At 33.4% G+C, this 19,870-nt stretch overlaps 1 protein-coding gene across 2 annotated transcripts in view; it reads right to left on the reverse strand.

The window, feature by feature from the left end:
* PEAK1 (pseudopodium enriched atypical kinase 1) overlaps positions 1 to 19,870 on the reverse strand; it is a 255,813-nt gene that overhangs the window by 117,622 nt on the left and 118,321 nt on the right. For both annotated transcript variants that reach the window (XM_069481556.1, XM_069481564.1), the window contains one exon: positions 13,583 to 13,747. The gene's annotated coding sequence lies outside the window, so the exon portion shown is untranslated. The remainder of the gene's footprint in view (positions 1 to 13,582; positions 13,748 to 19,870) is intronic.

Here is a 19,870-nt window from a genome sequence, read left to right on the forward strand (position 1 = left end):
TGAAATTAAAAACTTCTACTTTGTGAAAAATATGGTGAAGAGAATGAGAACACAAGCTACATACTGGAAGAAAATATTTGCAAAAGACATATCTGAAAAAGGACTATTATCCAAATTATACAAAGAACTCATAATTCTGAGCAATAAGAAAAGAACCTGTTTATAAAATGGATCAAAGACAATATATACATGGAAAATAAACATATTGAAAAGATGCCCCACATCATATACCATCTGGGATATGCCAATTAAAACAATAAGATACCATTACACACATATTAGAAGGGCCAAAATCCAGAACACTGAGAACACCCAATGCTGGTGAAGATGTGGAGCAACAGGCAATGCAAAATGGAACAAACACATTGGAAGACAATTTGGCAGTTTCTTAAAAAATTAAGCATACTCTGACCACATGATTCAGAAATCATATTTCTTGGTAGTTACCCAAAGGAGCTGAAAGCTTATGTCCACACAAAAACCTGGATATAGATATATACAGCAGCTTTATTCATAATTGCTAAAAATTGGAAGCAAATAAGATATCTTTCAATAGGTAAAAGGATAAATCAACTGTGGTAAATCCAGACAATGAAATATTATTCAGCATACAAAAGAAATGAGCTATCAAGCCATAAAAAGATGTGGAGGAAACTTAAGTGCACAATACTAAGTAAAAAAAAAAAAAAAAAGGCCAATCTGAAAAGGTACATATTATATGATTTCAACTATTTGCCATTTTAAAAAAGGTAAAAACTATGGAGATAGTAAAAAGATCAGTGGTTGCTAGGGATTGGGGGGAAGGGAAGATGAATAGGTAGAGCACAGAGGATTTTTAGGGCAGTGAAAACACTCTATATGATACTATAATGGTGGTTACATGTCATTACATATTTGTCCAAACCCATAGAATGTACATCAATTCACACCTAATGGGCACAGTACGTAGTATCTGGGGAATGGACACACCTGAAACTCTGACTCGGGTGGGGCAAAGGCAATATATGTAACCTAAACATTTGTACCCCTATAATATGCTGAAATAATAAAAAAAAGAGTATAAAAAAAGAGCAAACCCCTAATATAAACTATGAACTTTGAGTGATTATGATGTGTCACTGTAGATTCATCAACTGTAACAAATATATAATACCAATCTGGTAGGGGATGTTGATGATGGGGGAGGCTATGCATGTGTGGAGTGTAGGGTATATGGGAAATCTCTGTACCTTCCTTTTAATTTTGCTGTGAACCTGACACTGTTCTAAAAAAAAGGAAGTATTTAAAGAAAATTAAAAACCAACCAAAGAAATCAAGAAATCTTTCACATACACCCCCACAAAAATCTCTAGGACTAGAAGATTTTACTGGCAAATTCTACCAAACATTTAAAGAAAAAATAACACCAATTCTGGACAATCTATTCCAGAAAATAGAAGAGGAAGAAATACTTCCAATTCATTTTATGAGATCTGCTTAACCCTGTTGACAAAATCAGGCAAAACAGTACCAAAAAAAAAAAAAAAAACAATCAAAACTATAGATCGATATCCCTCATAAACATAAACACAAAAATACTTCCCCAAATGTTCCAGTAATATATAAACAGATTATAGAATCACAACCAAGTGGGGTTCATCAAGGAATATAAGTAAACTAAACCTCAATATTAAAAAATCAATCAATATAATCTATTATATTACTAACTCAAAAAACAAAATCCATATGACCATATCAATTGATACAGAAAATTTATTTGACAAAATCCAACATCTATTCATAATAAAAACTCTCAGCAAACTAGGAATAGAAAGGAACTTCAATATGATTAAAAGTAATCTACAAAAACCATACAGCTAACATTATGCATAACAGTGAAAGCCTGTCACTACAAAAAAGAGAGCAAGACAAGGATACCTATATTCTCATCACTTCTATTCTACATATCCTGAAAGTCTCAGTGCAATAAGGCAAGAAATAAAAGGCATATAGATTGGAATAGAAGAAATGAAACTGCGCCAATTTGCATATGACATGATTGTATAGGTGGAAAGTCCCAAAAAATCTACAAAAAACCTCTTAGAATTAATAAATGAGTATTTAAGATTGTAGGATACAAGGTCAACATACAAAAATCAATTGTATTTCTATACAGAAACAATAAACTAATTGAAACCAAAATTTAAAAATACAAAAATACTTTTCAGATCAGCTCCAAATTTTAAAAAAATTAAAAAGAAATCTTTGGGGCCAGGCATAGTGGCTCATGACTGTAATCCTAGCACTTTGGGAGGCTGAGGTGGGAGGATTGCTTGAGCTCAGGAGTTCAAGACCAACTTGAGCAAGAGCAATACCCTGTCTCTACTAAAAAATAGAAAAAAATAGAAAAAAAAATAGCCAGGCAACTAAAAAATAGAAAAAATTAGCCAGGCATGATGGCACGTACCTGTAGTCCCAGCTACTCAAGAGGCTGAGGCAGGAGGATAGCTTCAGCCCAGGAGTTTGAGGTTGCTGTGAGCTACGATGCCATTGCACTCTACCCAGGGAAACAAAGCAAGACACTCTCTCAAAAAAAAAAGAAAAGAAAAAGAAAAAAAGAAAGCTTTGGGCATAAATCTAAGAACACAGGTAAGGGAGCTGTATGCTGAGAACTATAAAATGCTAATAAAAGAAATCAAAGACCTAAATAAATGGAGAGATATATTATGTTCATTGATTGGAAGACCCAACATAGTAAAGATGTCAATTTTCTTTAAACCAATCTATAGATTTAATATAATTCCAATCAAACTCCTTTCTTTCGCAGAACAATATATCACAAATATTTTTCCATATCAATAAATATTCTTCTATAGTATCAGTTCAAATAGCTACACAACCTTTCTTTTTCTGGATTTATACTAAAATTATTTATCCATTCCTTTGTACTTGACATGTAAGTTCTAGTATGTCCAGTATTTCTCTGTTGTACACAGGGTTTAGTTAACATATTCTCCTAATTCAACCTTGGCACATACCTTTATTTCCTTAAGACAAATTGTTGAAAGTACACTTTTTGGATCAAAGGGGTTTTCTAAAAAAACTTTTGATATATGGTGCTAAAATGCCCTAAAGTTCTTTTACCTTTAAATTTTGACTTAAAACTTACCTCTTCTGAAAAGCCTTCTCTTATTAGCTCCTTCCCACTGTTCACTCTGTACAGCTATTTGGTCTCATGAAATTGCTGTTGCATTTACTGGACTATACAAGCAATTACTGCTTTAATAAGATATTAAGTCTCTGCTATCTCTTCACAAAGTGCATGTTTTTGAGGAAATCTAAGGGAAAATACAGAGGATAACCTGATGGGCTATGAAATGACTAACAAAGTTGGCATGAAAGGAAAAGGTACTGGAGTTAAGGGGGTAACACCCTAATTTCCAGGAAAGGAGCCTATTCTAATAGTTTTTAGACTATCCTATTATTCTGGTTTGTGTGCCCATTAGAAGGCAGTAGCTACAGGTAAGATTTGCATTTTCTGTTATTATCTTAGGAATTAGTTACTGAAAAAAAAGTCAAGCTATGGAAAATGTCGAATTCTCCATATTGCCAAAATCCATGTATGCCTTCTCTAGATTTCTAACATGCCTCACTTACAAAGGATGAAATTGAAGACAACTGATGTCTTCCAATAGAAAAGTATAATAATCATTCAGAAATACTGCCTACTGTGTCTTATTCCACTTGAGAAATAAAATCACATATATTAAGTAAGAACATACTATTGAACTATGCATTTTCAGCATTTGACATCACTCACAATTAGCTAGTACCAATTAGCTAGGTCCAACATTGTGAATACATTTTAATTAAGAAAAATTTAATTAGCTCCATTAATTATAAAAGTCATGCAGTGATTGTGCTATTTTTTAATAATCACTTGCTGAAAACTGCTCTCCCTAGTTTTATTTCCATGTCTCAAGTATATGATTTTAAAATATGGTAGCCTGTGTATTGCCAAATTCCTGCAAATATTAAGCAAATATACTAAAGCAGGAGCATATTTTACATAACCGTATGTGTCAGACTAAATTTGGGCCAAGAACAAGAATGAATACAACTCCTATCTGATTTAGATTTGACAAATACAGAGATATCATAAGCTTCTGTTTTGAATGCCTACATGTTGTTTCCATGGCAACTGCATAAACATTTTCCTCATAATACACAGCCATCTTCATTCTTTACATCCCATTATTTATTTCTTTCCACTCTCAGGGGAAAGCTTAATTTATTCCCCAGGAAAAATCAATCAATGATTTTTTTAATCAGTAGCATTTGAAGAGTAGGTGGCACAGTTCTTTTTATGGAAAAGCAATTTCCACCAACGTTCTTGCTGTGCAATAGAAGACTGGGGGAGAATAAAAGTAGTACTTGCTTTAAGGAAAGTGTGAGTACAAGTTGCAATGAATAATCCTTCAAAGAGAGATGAGAATGTGCATTAGAAACCCACAGAAGGTTGGCAAAAGTGATCACATGCAACTCCTGCTTTTCTTTTCTGTGTGTGGAGTATGATGAAGACTCTTTATGAAAGAAAAATCTTTCCATTCCTACAGTTTTTTTAGTCTTTGAAAAAATTCCTTTGCTGATTTCCTTCTGTGATAGAGATTGTATGGAATGGCTAGCAACTAGACGCAAGAGAAAGATTAAAGTAGATCAAATGACAGCAAAAAGAAAGGATAAAAGGAAACCACATCAGGTTCCTTCACTTTGTCTATTCTTTGAGTCTGAGATAATTATCACAGATTCAAATGGCAGCAGATGGACAAGATTCCATATTGGATTTCTGCTATCAAATTCACAACAATTTCTCAAAGTCCTCAAAGGGACAATGGATCCATTAACATTCTGCAGTGCTCAGAATACTCCAGCATTTAGTTTGCTTTTGCATTCAGAGCTTACTGGCCTAGCTAGGAAATCCCATTCATGATAAGCGTAGGTATATGCTGTTCCCTTCTCTGGGTTTCCCTGGCAGTACTATGACAGTACTTACTTGTTATTGCTTACATATGTTCCCTCAAGGGACATTTATAACACCCCTCCAATCTAAGACAGTGTTCCATGAATTGTAGCGCACTTAATGAGTTAGTGGAATAAATGAATCTTTATTCGTAACGTATACACACATAATGCTCCTCAGTCAAGACTTATCTGTCTTCCAATAATTTCCTCTACCATTTCGATGTTTCATTTCTCTTCCCACTCTTATTTCTTCCTCTACAAAGTGAATCTCTTAACTCTCAACTCTTGTTCATTTATCTCCATAGCCTACATCAAGGTGAAAGCCAAGTATCTTTGTTTTCTTTTTGTTTTGGGTTTTAAACAGATGTCTAACTCTTCCTGTACTTTGTTGAAAAGATTAATCAGATTCATCAGATTATCACTGCACCTTTGTCAAAAATCAATCAACGTGTGTATGTGTTTCTGGATTGTTTATTCTTTTCCACATATTGATGTATCTATCCTTTTAACAATAATACCCCATTTGATTACTGCAGTTGTTAGTAAGTCATGTATCAGATAGTGTGAGTCCTCCAACTTTGTTCCTATCCAAAACTGTTTTGGCTTTTCTAGTTCTTTTACTTTTCCAAAAAAATTTTTAGAATCAGCGTGTCGACTGCTACAAAAACATTCCTGCTAGAATTTTGATAGGCATTTCATTTGATCTACAGAACAATTTGAGAGAGTTGACATCTTAACAATATTAACTCTTTCAACAGTTGAACATAGTATCTCTATTTATTGGGATCTTCTTTGATTTCTATCATTGCTGCTTTGTAAGTTTTCAGCACAGATGTTGCACATTTTTTTAATTTCTACATATTTCATGTTTCATGATGTTATGTATTGTAACCAGTGTTTTTTTACAACTTCAATGTCTACTTGTTATTAATAGTTTACAAAACTATGATTGATTTTTATATGATGACTGAATCCTGTGACTTTGTTAATTCACTTATTAGTTCTAGCAGATTGGGTAGATTTTCTGGAATTTTCTACATAGGAAATGATTTCATTTGCAAATATAGAAAGCGATTTCTGCCTGTTCAATCTGCATATGTTTCTTTCTTCTTGCCTTATTGAACTGGCTATGACAACCTCATCTTAGTCCAAATCTTAGGAAAAAAGCATTCAGTTTTTCACTCACTCATTCATTCATTCATTTTTTTTTTTTTTTTTTGAGACAGAATATTGCTTTGTTGCCCAGGCTAGAGTGCAATGGCATCATCATAGCTCACTGCTACCTCATACTCCTGGGCTCAAGCGATCCTCCTGCCTCGGCCTCCTGAGTAGCTGGGACTATAGATGCACGCCACCACACGCAGCTAATTTTTCTATTTTTTTGTACAGACTGGGTCTTGCTCTTGCTCAGGCTGGTCTCAAGCAATCCTCCCAACTTGGCCTCCCAACGTGCTAGCACTACAGGCGTGAGACACCGCACCCAGCTAGTTTTTCATTTTTAAGTATGATGTTAGCTGTGAATATTTATATTTGCCCTTTACCAAGTTGAGGAAATTCCTTTTATTCCTAGTTTGCTGAGATTTTTTTTTTATCATGAATTGATACAGTATCTAAGCACTGAGATAATCATATGGAAAATCTGTTAATATGGCATATTGCACAGATTCATTCTGAAGATTAAAACAACCTTGTATTCTCAGGATAAAACCTACTTAATCACAATACATGATCATTTTTAAATATTGCTGGTTTCGATTTGCTAATATTTTCTTCAGGATTTTTATGTTTATATCTGTAGTTTTCTTTCTTGTAATCTATTTAACTTGCTTTGATATCATGGTAATACTGACTTCATAAAATGAGTTGGGAAATGTTCCATCTTCTTTTATTTCCTGGCAGAGTTTGTATAGAATTGATATTATTTCTTCTGTAGTCCCAACTACTTCGGGAAGCTGAGGCACAAGGATTACTTGAGCCCAGGAGTTTGAGGTTGCTGTGAGCTAGGCTGATGCCACGGCACTCTAGTCTGGGCAACAGAGTGAGACTCTGTCTCAAAAAATAAATAAATAAATAAATAAAATTATATAAAAAAAAAGAATTGATATTATTTCTTTATTAAATATTTCCTTAGTAGTACTTGCCAGTAAAGGCATTTGGGCCTGGAGCTTTCTTTAGTGGGAAGTTTTCAACCCCAAATTCAATTTCTTTAATACATATGGGACTATTCAGGTTATCTATTATTTTCTTGAGTGAGGTTTGCTAGTTGGGTCTATCAAGAAATTTTTCCTTTTAAGGCTCTGAATTTATGGGCACAATGTTTTGTTCATGTCATTCCTTCCTGTTCTTTTAATATTTGTAAGATCTGTAGTAATGTTCTGCCATTCATTCCTGACATTAGTAACTGACGTCTTTTTCCTGTTTTTCTGATCAGTCTGGCTAAAGGATTATTAATTTTATCATCTTCTCAAAGAACCACCTTTTAGTTTCATTTATTTTCTCTACTGCTTTTCTGTTTTCTATTTCAGTGATTTCTGTTCTTAATTCCTTCCTTAGGTTTGCTTTGGCTTTAATTTGCTCAACTTTTTCTACTTTCTTAAGTAAAAGTTTAGGTCTTTGAGACTTTTCCTCTTTTCTAATTAAGCACTTAGTATATTAGAGCTTTCCCACTGCTTCAGCAACATCCCATAAACTTTGATATGTTGCAATTTCATTTTCATCCAACTAAAAATATTTTATAATTTCCTTCTGGAGTTCCTCTTTGACTCATGCATCATTTATAAGAAGGTTCCTTATTTTACAAATATTTAGGGACTTTTCAGATATTGTTCAGTTACTGTTTTACAATTGGTTTATCCATTCATCTATTGATGGACATTTGGGTGTTTCCACCTTTTGGCTACTATGAATAGTGCCGCTATGAACATTTTTATACAAATATTTGTTTGAGACCCTGTTTTTAGTTCTTTTGAGTATATACCTAGGGGTGGGTGGAACTTCTGGGTCATATGGTAATTCTATGTTTAACTTTTTGAGGAACCACCACACTTTTTCATAGTGGCTGAAACATTTCACATTCCCACTAGCAATGAATCAAAGTTCTAATTTCTCTACATCCTAAAACTAACATTTGGTTTGTTTTGCTTTTCTTATAGCCATCTTCATGGGTATAAAATGGTATCTCACTATAGCTGGCACTTTTTTTGTTAGACATCTGCCAGATGATTTTGAGAGGATGTGCATGAGTGTCCAGGAGTCCTGACACTTTTCTATTCTCGGCAGATGTGCAGTGGGGTGGAAGAAAAATACTACTTCAGAAATCTATCTAGAAATAAAGATTCTGACTTTGCATTTCCCCCTTTTGAATCTAAAAAAAGGATCTGTGTCTTGTTTCTCTTTACCCAGTGCTCACATGAAACATACCTGTGCTTAAGCACAAGCTATACAATGACCCATAACGTAACATCAGAGTGTGCTATAGCATCAGAATGTTTTGTTTTCCTTCCCTTTGATATGCCAAATCGATGAAAGGAAACAAAAGCTGGGCCCAACTCAAAAAAGAATGACTTTCTTAGGGATCAAGTTTCCTTTCATTTGGATAAGTTAGCATTTTTAGGTAAGTTTTTATGTGCCAGAATTGTTAATCATCAAAAGGTACAAGGCAGAATGATAATGATAATTTTTTTCTACATCACTCTGCTGCTAGCACATGGGCACAATTATTTCAGAATTAAAGTACTAGTGAGGTTGGGAATAACTGGTTAGTCTATTATAATGATTTTTGCATATTTCCAGTTTTTCACCGTTATGACAATGTGCTGGGTGAATTTCCCTTTTCCTTTCTAGTATCAGAAGCAAGGATATCTGTATTTATTATGCTCCTCAATCACCTCATATATTTCAACTGATTGTAATTAAAACACTTACTGCTAATTACAATTGGCACAATGAATCAAAGGGTAAAAGTGTGTTCTCAACACCCTCATCAATCTTCTCCTTCACAATTGCTCCAGGAGTTTTGTGTGTTGACTTTGTAGCAGGCTACCTTGTTGAATTCATTTATTAATTCAGGCAGGGTTTTTTGTGAAATCTTTAGGGTTTTCTACATATAAGATTATATTGTCTATGAACAGAGGTAATTTTACCTCTTCCTTTCTAATTTAGCTGCCTTTTATATCTATTTCTTGCCTAATTACTGATTCCTTTTGTGTGTATCCTATACCTATTGTCTTTGTGGTAATCATGGGTATTAATTACATTTAACATCCTAAAGTTATAGCATTCTAATTTGAATTTATACCATGTTAACTTCAACATACAAAAACTCTGCTCCTTTATAGCTCAGTCCCTATCCCTCATTTGTTGATGTCACAGCATCAACACCTTTGTGCACCATGTGCCCAGAAACATAAACTAATAATTCTTTTAAATACATTAGTTTCTTAAATTACGTAGAAAACAAAATTTGAAGTTACAAACCAAAGCTACCATAATACTGGTTTTTAGATTAATAATTTTTAAAATGTAATGTTCCCTCAAATTATGCAGAAAACAAAAAAGTAGAGTTACAGACCATTGTTACAATTAATATTCCTTTAATCGTTGCCATTGACTTTACGTTTACTGAGATTTTTTTTCTTTTTCTTTTTGGAGATAGTGTTGTCCAGCCTAGAGTGTAGTGGCATCATCATAGCTCACTGCAATCTCAAACTCCTGGGTTCAAGGGATCCTCCTGCCTCAGCCTCCCAAGTAGCTGGGACTATAGGCATGTGCCACCATGCCCAGCTAATTTTTCTATTTTTTGTAGAGAGAGAGGTCTCACTCTTGCTCAGGCTAGTCTTGAACTTCTGCTTCAAGCAATCCTCCCAGCTCAGCCTCCCAAAGCGCTAGGATTATAGGTGTGAGCCACTGCACTAGGCCTGAGATTTTTATTTCTTTATGTGGCTTTGAGTTACTGTCTAATGTCCTTCATTCTGCCCTGCAGGACTCCCTGGAGCATTACCTGTAGTGCAGCTCTAGTTGTAAGGAACTCCCTTAGGTTTTGTTTATGTGGGAATGCCTTAATTTCTCCCTCACTTTTGAAGAACAGTTTTAATAGACACAGTGTTCTTGGATGATAGTTTTTTTTTTTCTTTTAGCACATTGACTATACCAGCTTTCTGCCTTCTGGCCTCTAAAGTTTCTGATAATAAACTTGAGTACAGAGCTTAATTTTTTTTTTTTTTCCCCACCCACATCTCCTATTCTTCTCTGTCTCCTGTGTCTTTATCTCAAATAAAATATGGGGCCTACTGTTATAATCTTCAAGCAACTTTACTTAGTAGTAGATTAAGTTATTTTTTAAAAAGCCAAGTTAAAGTTTTATAAATACACTTTTCTTTTATATTATACAATAACATCTTAAGAACATAATCAGAACATTCATAAATTATTGACAAAATAAAATTGATGCTGCAAAAATAAACCATAACATTCTACCTCAAGGAAGCACAATTTTACAGAGTTGCAATGAAAATGCTAATATTAAGATCATCTCCCTATATGCAACTAGGTAATGAAGAAGCAACTTCAATAGGTTGTATTTAAGTCTTTGTAACTAGAATTAACTCCTGGTTAAGAGCCCAGGCTGTGGAGTCAGACAGCTTGGCTATATCTCTAACTAGCCACTTGATGTTAGGCATTTTACTTCCTTGAGGATGAGTTTTGTCATATATAAAATGGAAATATTTAATGATAGGACCTATGTCAAACAGAGTTGTGAGGCTTAGGGATAATACATATACCATACAATGAAGGTTTGTGTCTCCCCTAAATTCTTATGTTAAAACCTAATCCCCAATGTGTTGTTATTTGGAGGTGGGGCCTTTGGCAGGTGATTATGTCTTGAGGATAGAGCCCTCATGCATGGGATTAGTGCTCTCATAATACAGACCCCAGAGAGCTCACTTGCCCCTTCTGCTATGTGAGGACACAGTGAAAAGATACTCTCTATGACCCAAAAAGCAGGTCCACACCAGACACTACATATGTTGGCACCTTAATCCTGGACTTCTGAGCCTCTAGAACTACGAGAAATAAATTTCTGTTGTTTATAAGCCACCCAGTTTAAGGAACTTTTGCTATAGCAGAACAAATAGGCTAAGACAGCATATTAAAAGCTAATCTCAATGCTTGGCATATGGTAAGCACTCAATATATATTAATTACTATTATTTTAAATTAACTTACGTCTGGGCAAATTACACATAGTTCTTTCCTACATAAGGAAAGTTTTCCTAAATGAAGGTATTATAAAGTCTGCTTTAAAGGCCTGTCAAGCTTTATGAGTTTAAGATTCTAGACAGATATCAAATTATTCAAAGAGGTCTTTTTGTATGCAAGAATATACTCCCCCACCTGCAAGGGCTATGATTTTCAGCTAATGAAATAAACTTAGATAAAATCAGGTGTTTGATTCAAGCTTAGCATTATATAGCTAGAATCTCATCCTTTAAATTTTAGTTTCTTCAATGTGGCCACGATAGCCCATGCCATTATAAATCTAAATTTCTAGTTGTGCAAATTAGAAATTCTGCGAATTGCACAACTACAAATCTGATTGCATTCCCTCTTCAAAGGTCACAGATTTTGGATTGTGGAGAAAAACAGCTTGGATGGGGCCAAAAAATGTGTGAATGTATATGGTCTTCTCTAATTTTATGTACCTCATGGATGTGTTATATGACTTCTACACTAGGAGGGGTGGGACAATCAATGCAGTTCTCTTATTTTGTAGAGAGGTGAAGTTCCAATCTAATCTGTTCTTTGATGAAATGATTACAGAGTTGCAATGAAAATGCAACTGAAAACAAAGTCAGTGACTGGGGAACAGACACGCCTGGAGCTTTGACTTGGGGGGAAAGGCGGTACATGGGCAACGTATGTAACCTGCAATTCTGTATCCCCCATAATAATAAGATGAAATAAAAAAAAAAAACACAAAGTCAGTAATGAAAAAAGTAGAAATTGATGATTAGAAAGTTATTGTGATACTATCTGTGGATTGCAATGATCCTATTCACAGTTACGAAAAATCACTGGGGTGAATTTTAGGAGTTTAGTAAGTATGGTGAAAGTGTCACAGTAAAGATTTTGACAATGCTGTTTGCTTTTAGTTCTGTGATGAAACTGTGGTTATATAAGATTACAGAAGTAGATATAATCAAATGAGTAAATTTAGATTATTAGTACAGAAGACAGGGAAATTTGGTGGCTTTCTATGTATTCTCTCTTGCTTAAGTAAACATTTGGCAGTTTAATTTGTGCTGTTTCAAAAGCTGCTTTCCTCAACTTTTTGATTTTTTTTAAATGGCTGAGAACTAGAAAGAATTTATTGGGCATTTAAAAGGGAATGAATGTGCTACATGGCTATCAGTGACAAGGTCACAGAAAAATTCCTATAATGCCATAAGTACAGGTTTAACCCACAATTGGAGAATTTTTTTTTTTTTTTAAATCACTGTTAAGATTTTTTTATTGTAAAGGTTAATGTCAGCACTGGGAAAAGTAATTAGAGCATTCTTTGGTATATGATTTATTCTGGGTTATACTTACCAACTTGAATCGTTTCCTTGAAACAGGACCTATGTTCCTTAGAATTATTAGGATTAGTATATGATACTGTATTTGATTGACTTTTCATATCCTCCTGCATTTTACAGCAAGGAACTAGTTTTAGTCAATTATACCCATTCACTACCAAGACATAGTAACTCAATGTAACAAATGATTATCCTTCAAAATCAAATTAGTAGACAGATATCAAATAAATACAAGTTATAATTGTTCACTGGAATGACAAAAAATTTGCAAATATTTGAATCTTTACAAATCATGCATTGAAATAATTCTGGCCTGAGATCAAGATTTAAGAACACTGGTAAAGAAAGAATCTTAAGCCTTTATATAATTCCTTTCCACTCTACTTGGAATCTAACAGTCCTTGCAATTTCACAAGAAGAAAAATTTTATAATCTTTTCAAATTTCTCTCTCCTTTTCTATTTTGGATCCTTGTGCCTTTTATAACTCTCAATTTCTGCAAGGTAACTTTTTTAAAGGTAGAGAGAAAGAGAGGCAAAGGAGAAAATAAACATTAAATAAAAATAACATGTCAGATATAAAAGGGGAAAGATCAAGATACCAGATGTCAAGTAAGGAAAATAAAAAAAGAACAAGAAATAAAATTCAGAAAATAAGACCAAAAACCTTTGTATATGTGATAGAAACTACTATTGATGTTGCTTAGGTTATTTCTACGAAAGGAAAAAATACTTGGTGAAGGACGGACCTATAAATATACTAGTATATGCCACATTCTTTCTCAAGTAAGCTTATATTTCTAAATTAAGAAGTTTATAACCGGAGGAATAAACAATTCTTTGAGCAATCATTAAAGACCAAAGCCTGATTATGCTAAGTAAGTTATAAAATTATCAGCTTTATGTATAGTTTGGCATTTGCAAGGTAAACATCTAAACTTAAAAATAAATCCTTTCAAGTAAAATTCTTGGTGGAAATGTAACATGATAGAAGAATTCTGGTTACCATTTAAATCTGAAGAACTCCATCCATTCTGGTAACAAAGGTGGTTTTAGCAGTTAGCATTATATTCCTTTAAAACTTCAAAGTGCTTTGAGTCTTTCCAAGATGAATGTCCTTTCTTCCTGGCCTCTCATTCCTTAACTTATTTTTTGAAGACGGCAATGTTTACTGCAAGAGAAAAAAAATAGAGATAACTTGGAGAGTAATCTAGTTTCAAATATATTGTATGTCTTTCTTTTTCTGGATATTCCTAATATCATCGTCACTCACCAGTTATAATATTTAAGGAATAACTTCCTTACTTAGGTGGAGACACAGAACCTCATACACTCAAGACCTTCGCATGGCATACCCAAGAACCAACTAACTTATAGAATCAAGTGAGCACTGATTTGAGATTTTCTAAGTCTTCATTTGACTTATTTTACTAGAAGTGTATGGACATTAATTGAATGAGAAATCATTAACCTCTACTTCACCTTTGTAAAAATATAATTCTGAAAGTCACAATGTCCAACTTTGGTATAACCTCTGTGAAATATTAAAAGCAGTATCTCCAAAGAAATATTTCATCAGCCACTTGCACTTAGGTTCAAGTAGGAGATATAGTTATTATTTGGTTTTAAAAACATCACCCAAAATTAAATAAATAAATTCCTACCTACTTCTGACTATTGGGCACCCATTACATGTATGTTCAAAACTGGCCCAACCTCCAATGTATTTCTCTATAACACCAAACACAATGACAATAACTAGAAAAGTTAAATAGAAAACAAGATAAATGGGATTACTTTTAAATAATTACTCATTGCGCATACATATTATAAAAGTCAAACCTTTCAATAAATTTTAAGATAATAGAAAAGCATTTTAAACAGGAAGTTTTTGTAAGTGTACCATCAAACATTATCTAAATTCAACGCAGCTAGGTTATTCATGATGAAAACAACACTCAACGTTCTTACAGTGCTTACAGCATCACTTCCTGTGGCACATAAAAACGTTAAGCAGTATGTAGAAGAAATATTACCAAGAAATACAGATACCACCAATATATTAATATATTTGAAGAAATGATGATGCCCAAGATCACATATCCAGTCAATGACAAAGTTACTTAGTCTTTTTTTCAAGAGTCCTAAGAAAAGAAAAATGTAATTTATGCCAATTTTTAAATTTGAATATGAAAATAACAGAACATATGAGTATAGAAATATTGGTAACCTAGAAAAGGAGAAATGAAGTGATTTCCCAAGGGTATTGGTAAAACTGAAATAAGACCCCAGATCTCCTTACTCTATTCTGCTGTAGCATTCTATTATTCTTAGTAATATAATCTCCCCTGCAGTACTTTCTTCTAAGGCCCCAAAATTGTTTTTTCTGATACTTGATTCCTGGACTTGTAGATGTACCATCATATTATAGCCATTGAAAACATCCACAAATGTTAAGTGGTGAAGAGACACAAATCATGTTTAATTAAATCTCCACATTTTAAATGTGCAATATGTAGACAAGATAGAGTTGGGTCTTATATTTTTATCCAGTCTGAAAATCTCTGACTCTTAATTGGATAATTTAGTCTGTTTATTTTATTTTTAATGTAATTACTGATATGATTTGGTTCAAAACAATAATTTTGTTGTTTGTTTTCTATTTCTGTTGTTGTCTACTGCTTTTTTTTTTTGTGTGCCTATTCCACATTTTCCTCCCTTAAGTTAAATATTTTCCAATGCTTTATTTTAATTGTTTTATACCTCTTGGTAGTGGGAGAGGGTGACATTCTAAGGATTACAAGACGCACTCTCAAATTATCACAGTTGTCTAAGGTTAACATTAAACATCATGGAAAGCATAAGAACTTCGCAATGATATACAGCTGGCCTTCCATATCTGTGGGTTCTGCATTCATGGGTTCCAAAACTGCAGGTTCAATCAACTGTAGATCAAAAATATTCAAAAAAACAAAACATAAAATAATACAAACTAAAAGATAATACAGTATAACAACTATTTACATAGCGTTTACATTGTATTAGATGTTACAAGTAACCTAGGGATGATTTAAAGTACTATATACAGGAAGATATATATAGGTTATATGCAAATACTATGCTATTCTGTATAAGGAATTTGAGCATCCATGGATTTTGGTATCCACAGGGGGTTCTGGAACCAATTCTCCATGTACACTGAGGGATGACTGTAATCTCATTCACTCTAATATCCTTTTTGCTAATGTAATCACATATCATACTTCTACATACGTTATAAAACCACAGAATGAAATGGTTTGACTTTTGCTTTAAAAAGCCATCTTTCTTTTAAATAAAGTAAAATCTTTTATATTTATCACTCCTGGTGGTTTTCATTTCTTCCTGTACAGTTTCTGTCTGCTGTCATTGTCTTTCAGCTTAAAAACTCTTAGTATTTCTGATACTGTACATTTGTTGACAATGATTTATCTGAGTTTTTGTTTATCTGAAATTATCTTTATTTTACCATCAGTTTTGAATGATATTTTCATTACAGAATTGACTTGAAAGTTGTTTTTTTTTTCCTTTCTTACAACTCTTTAAAGATGTCATTCCATAGTTTTTTGTCTTCTATTATTCTGATAAGTCAGCTGTCATTAATATTATTATTATCCTGTGTTTTATGTCTCTTGTTTTCTGGCTGTTCTCAAGGTTTTCTCTTCATCTTTGATCTTTAGTAGTATGACTATTATATGTCTAGGTTTAGTCTTCTTTGTATTTATTCTGCTTGGAGTTCACTGAGCTGCTTGATTCTGTTAGTTCTTTGCCAAAGTTGAGAAATTTTTAGCCCTAATCTCTTAAAAAAAATTTTTTCTGCCTCATTTTCTCTTTCCTATTCTTGGATTCCACTACATGTAAGTTTAACTGCTTGTTCCTCTGGGATTCCAATATACGTAAGTTTGACTGATTGTTATCCCACAGGTCCCTGAGGATCTGTTCTTCTTTTTAAAAATCTTTTTTTCTCTTTGTTCTTTAGGTAGAATAATCTCTCTTGATCTGTCATCAAGTTCACTGGCCCTTTCTTTTGCCATCTCTCATCTGCTGTTAAATATATCCAGCAAACTTTTCATTTCAGGTATTGCATTTTCTACAGTTTCTAGGCTTTTTCTTTTTTTAATACTCTCTATCTATCTTTATAAAGATATTCTATATTTTAATTTACTAGTCCTCTTCCATTAAGTTCTTCATCATATTTGTAATAGCTGATTTAAAGTTGATGTTTGCTGACTTCAACATTTGGACTGACTCCTTTTGCTCTTAACTATACGTAATCTTTTTCTGTTCCTTCACATGTTTAATAATTTCTTATTGTACACTGAACAATATGGATGACATACTGTAGACAATCTGGATTTTGTGATTTTCCTTTGAAAAGCATTGATTTCTATTCTAATAAGCAGTTAAAATATTGGCTGATCATCTTGAACTTGTGCATGCTTGGCTTTATACTTTGTCCGGGAGGGTATGTTTCAGTTTTGCTCTTAGTCCTAGAACAAATCCCTTAGGCCTTGGACATAGTCTTTACTCCTAAGGCAGTACTGTTCTGAGAGTTCAATGGAAACCCTGATGTGTTTAAAAGCCCGCTAACTTGGTAGAACTTAAGCTCCAAACTTGATCAGAAATATCAGCTTGATAACTTCCCACTGCGGCTGTTATTTTCCACTAGGCTTTGTGGAATTTCCTCTATATATGTGGAGTTAGGAGTCAGCCAAGAAATTGAAAAGAAAATATATATGTAGATTTTGAGGATCCCTCTTTTCTGGCAATTTCCACTACTGAATTCCAGAACAACTGGCATAACTTTTATGGGTTGTACATTAGACGGTAGTAATCTATCAACATTGAATTCTGGCTTTTATTATTCTGTCCTGGTTATGTGTGAGAATGTCTCTGATTATAGAAAATATAAAGTTTTTAGAGGTGATGTCAGCAATTTACTCTCAAATGATTCAGAAAAAAATTACCTCTACTATCCTTGCAACTTGTTTATAAGTTTAAAATTATTACAAAATAAATGGAAAAAATTAAGTGTATCAGTGACTCTATCACATTTAAAAAATGCCTTCTGTGGACCTCTAATACAGCTAAATGACGAAAAAGTAGTTTTATGGTGAAATAAATTTGGGTAAAGTTACTGTCTTCCTTTCTTGACAATACATACTAGCATATAAACTATTTCTACAAATCATACATTAGACATGTTTTCACTATTCATCCTTCCAACCAACCACATATAAATTATATACTTAGGACCTACTATGTGAAAGGCAGTGTTCTAAATACTAGAGACAGAGAGAGAATGAGGCAAGATCTCTGTTCTCATAGACTTTACATTCTAGTACAGAAAGAAGACAAATAAATAAATAAACTCATTTCTGATGTTGATAACTGCTCTGAAGAAAAATAAAATTAGGTGTTAGAAAGAGACTAGGAAGATAAAGATGCTGTGTTAGATAGTGTATCAGTGAAAACCCTCTGAGGAAATGATGTTCAAGTTAAAACTGAATGAGCCAGACACGGAAAGATTTAGGAGAAGAATTTTCCAGACATAGGGGACACATGTAATAAGATAGGAATGAGCTAAAATGCTCATGGAAAAGTTTCTAAATTATCAAAACAATGAAATAGCAATTTGTGAGAAAAATTTCTTGAGTACCACACCACCACCACCCTCCCCCAAATTTGAAAACTGGACTGATTTTAAACCTATTTATTAATTACTCTTATGTAATGGCAACAATGAAGTAACAATTATTTAAAATTTTTAACTTCTTTTTATTAACAATGCAAATTTTCTTTGGGTTCTGACTTTCTATTAATTCAAAACCAATCCTTATTTTTACTTTGTATTTGAAAACAAAGATTCTTCTCTCTCTGCATTGAGAAAGAAATAAGTTGCTTATCTGTTTTGTTTTGTTTTTTTTTCCTGGACAGTGTCCCAATGTGTTGGGAAAATATCACGAAGGCATGCAACCAAAAAAGTATTCCCTGAGTGTATGACTATATGCAGCTACATTACTACTCATTCATGATGCAACAGTAGCATTCACCGAAACCCAGACCCTTTCTTCCAGAACTTCCATGGCATTGCATTTTGGCTATTGGCAAAGAATAACTTTGATTATATATCTTAAGGAGAAAGGAAGGAAAATACATTTATGGTTATAGAATATGAAGCATTTTCATTCTTCTAAATGAATTAACCTTATGGACACAGCACCAAACAAAATCACAGGGTGTACATGTAAATCCTGCTTCAGACAGATGTTAGAAAATAAATGCTGGTGATGGACTAATTCTGCATCTTCATTGCAATATTGGTTATATGAGTCTACACATGTAACAAAATGCCAAAGAACTATATACTTACTTTACATCAATTTGAATTTCCTGGTTTCCATATCGTTCTATAGTTACAGAAGATGTAACTATTAATAATAGGGGAAACTGGGTGAATGGTATCTGAACTTCTCTGTACTATGTTTGCAACTTCTCATAAATTTATAATTATTTCAAAGTGAAAAGTTTATAAAGTGAATTAAGTTTGTGAATTCTTTCAGAGCTCATTACCAGGGTCTCTATGATATCTATAAGTAAATTTTTCTTTTTCTTAAAAAATAACAGCAGCATTATTCATAATAGCTAAAAACTAGAAACAAGAAGCCTATCTGAAAAGGCTACATATTGTATGATCTCAACTATATGACATTCAGGAAAAGGTAAAAATATGGAGACAGTAAAAAGATCAGTGGGTTACCAGGAGTTGGAGGAGGTGGAGGGATGAATAGGCAGAACAGAGAGGATTTTTAGGGCAGTGAAAATACTCTGTACAATACTATAGTGGTGGATGCATGTCATTACGTCCAAATGTACAACCCCAAAGTGAACCTTAATGCAAACAATGGAATTTGGGTGATTATGATGTCTCAATGTAGGTTTATCAGTTCTAACAAACGCACCACCCTGGAGGGGGAGGTTGATAATGGACAAGGCTACACACTTGTGGGGAGAGCAGGTATGTGGGTTATCTCTGTACCTTTCTCTCAATGTAGTTGTGAATCTAAAATTTCTCTAAAAACATAGTCTTTTTTTAAAAAAATGGAAACAGCCAAATGTTCCTTAACAGGTGAATAAACTGTGATGTAGTCATACAATGAAATACTACTCAGCAATTAAAAGAATGAACCATTATACCCTGATTTGGTCATTACACACTGTATACACATATCAAAATATCATCTGTACTCTGAAA

The sequence above is a fragment of the Eulemur rufifrons genome, chromosome 2 (genome assembly GCF_041146395.1).
Source record: "Eulemur rufifrons isolate Redbay chromosome 2, OSU_ERuf_1, whole genome shotgun sequence".
Taxonomy (NCBI): Eukaryota; Metazoa; Chordata; class Mammalia; order Primates; family Lemuridae; genus Eulemur; species Eulemur rufifrons.